We start from the raw sequence: 2,521 nt of genomic DNA on the forward strand, positions 1-2,521 counted from the left end.
AAAAAAAAAAAAAAAAAAAAAAAAAAAAAAAAAAAAAAAAAGTTCAAACCTCAAAAACCGCAAATGCAACAGCCACTGACACAGCACTTTCCTTCCTGTTTGTGGTTTTCAAAAGGATTTGGGTGGGTTTTCATTCAGCCGTTATGCCCTGCATTATTATGGCTCCTTTTCCCCCAGACTCTGCCTTGGGGCTTTTTGAGCTGAGGTATGCAGATGTCCTTTGTGCACACAGCCTCAGCCTTCCCTCATTAGGCAAGGGGCACCTGTAGCCCATGGAGCTCCATGTCTCCGTGGAGGGAACCCAGGAAACAGAGATGAACCAGAGAAGGTCCCCACGACTCTAAGGCAGAGAGAACATGTGTGGGACACGGGATGGGCTGTGAGAGAAATGCCACTGCGTAGCTATTTTCCCACACACGTGACCTCCACTCCCCATACGTGCAGGATAGCAAAGGTGGATTCATGGAGTCATGCTGTATTTAAAAAAAAAAAATGATTCACATTAGGATTTTCTTTAGACAATTTGAGGGACTTGAGAAAAATGCATCCTGTTCATAGCTTTATTCCAAAGTCCTTCCCTTGGGTGCACAGGGTGATGGCTCAGTAGAGCTTCTGGAATAGATTAATAAATGCAATATCCCATCTAAGATTTGGAATCATTCTCTGAAATAATACTGTAAACCCGATGCATATATTATATACAAGAAACCTGAGATGTAACAAATGCAGGTAATAGACACAGAGCCTGTCTTTGTTTTGTGCAGTACTCCATGTTGATACTACTGTGCTCTCCAAAACCATGCAGGGATGGCATTCCTCCTACCATAGATGGTTGTAGGAGCTTGGCACCAGGTCCTGGGATCCAGTGCAAACCTAACAAAGAAGATGACCCCGGGTTTATACCCAGCCATAGGAGAGAGCTGTCATGGGCATAGAATAACAAGGTAGTGGCCGATATTCCTGGGTCCCCACAAGGGTGCATGAAGGGGCTGGCCAGAATGGAGATACAAACTGCATAGTCATGGAAAAAAGGACCACAAAGGCACTAGTCTTGGAATAGAGTTTCCAGGGAGACCTAGAGCTGCAGCTTCCATCTGTGGGTCCCATGGAGTCTGGGCACAAGAAACACAAGAGCAGAAACCCCATTAATTCTGAAAGGACATTGGGTGTCTTAGAAGTTCCAGTGGTTCATTGTGGCTCCCAGTCTACCTGAGACTGGGGAAGCACAGACTGATGGCTGATTCTGCATGTTCTTCAAGGTTGTATAGATTTTTATTTGTGGGCAAAGGGCACTGGTGACAGATTTTCAGCTATCATCTCTGAGTGTGATATCCAATCCCCATGGCTGTCTTTCCTTGTGGTCTGGGTTTTGAAGCCCTGAGGGTCACTGGGAGTTAGTGCTCTGCCCATCCTCAGGGGTGCTCCCATGTGGCCAGGGGTGTGGGACATAGGAATTTCTCTCAGCTGGTAGAGGCAGCCTGAACCCAACTGTGTTCATATAGATTCCATTATCGTAGGGCCAATAACTGTAAAAACAGACCTCCAAGCAAGGCCTCTGAAACACTCTTCCATGAGTACAACTGCTCTACTCCTTTTTCAATGTCTATTCTGTGTAAAATACATCAGAGACATTTCCCCATATATGTAGACTTCCACACAATTGCAAGTAAAGGCCAAGGATGGAATGCTATTCTTGTAAATCACTTTTACACAAAAAGTAGGCTTTGACATTTAGGACATACAGGATGTACCACATCCTAAGAATGTCTGTGCTTTTGAGTCTTCTACAAACACACTATAACATAACAAGGAAAAGCGTGAATCATAGAGAAGGATTTTTCCTGCTTTCTTATAATATTTAACGAAAGAGGGCCACCTGGGGGCTCAGTCATTAAGCATCTGCCTTTGGCTCAGGTCCTGGGATGGATCCCCACGTCGGGCTCCCTGCTCAATGGGGAGTCTGCTTCTCCCTCTCCCCCTGCTTGTGCTCTCTCGTGTCTCTTTCTCAAATGAATAAATAAAATCTTATTTTTAAATAAATAAAATCTTAAAAAAATATTTAAGGGAAGACAAAAGGGCATATACATGCTTTTAATTAGTGGAAAGGTGGGAGACAAATCAGGAAGCCTCCATGGTGATATTTGAAAAGGGTTTCCCAAGACTGGACAAAAAGCACTTAGAACAAACAAACAAACAAACAAACAGAGATTGCAAAGTTTAACCTTACTTTTTAAATAGATGAATACATTCCCAACGTATTAATGAAGAAGTTACATGTTCCTCCCCAAAGTGGGGCATTCCTATGAAACCTCTTGTGAACAAAAATGCATACTAATGAATCGTTGGACATTACAACAAAAATTTAGGATTATACATTGGCTAAATGAACATAACAAAGAAATTGTGAAGTGCATACATTAAAAAAAAATAAAAGCAATTGCCATTAAAAATATTTTTGAGCATTTCCAGACTCCAAAATAGTCTCTCGTAGGCTTTTCTGATGCCTGGGGATGCATCTTGC

Source organism: Mustela nigripes, chromosome 12 (genome assembly GCF_022355385.1).
Source record: "Mustela nigripes isolate SB6536 chromosome 12, MUSNIG.SB6536, whole genome shotgun sequence".
Lineage (NCBI taxonomy): Eukaryota > Metazoa > Chordata > Mammalia > Carnivora > Mustelidae > Mustela > Mustela nigripes.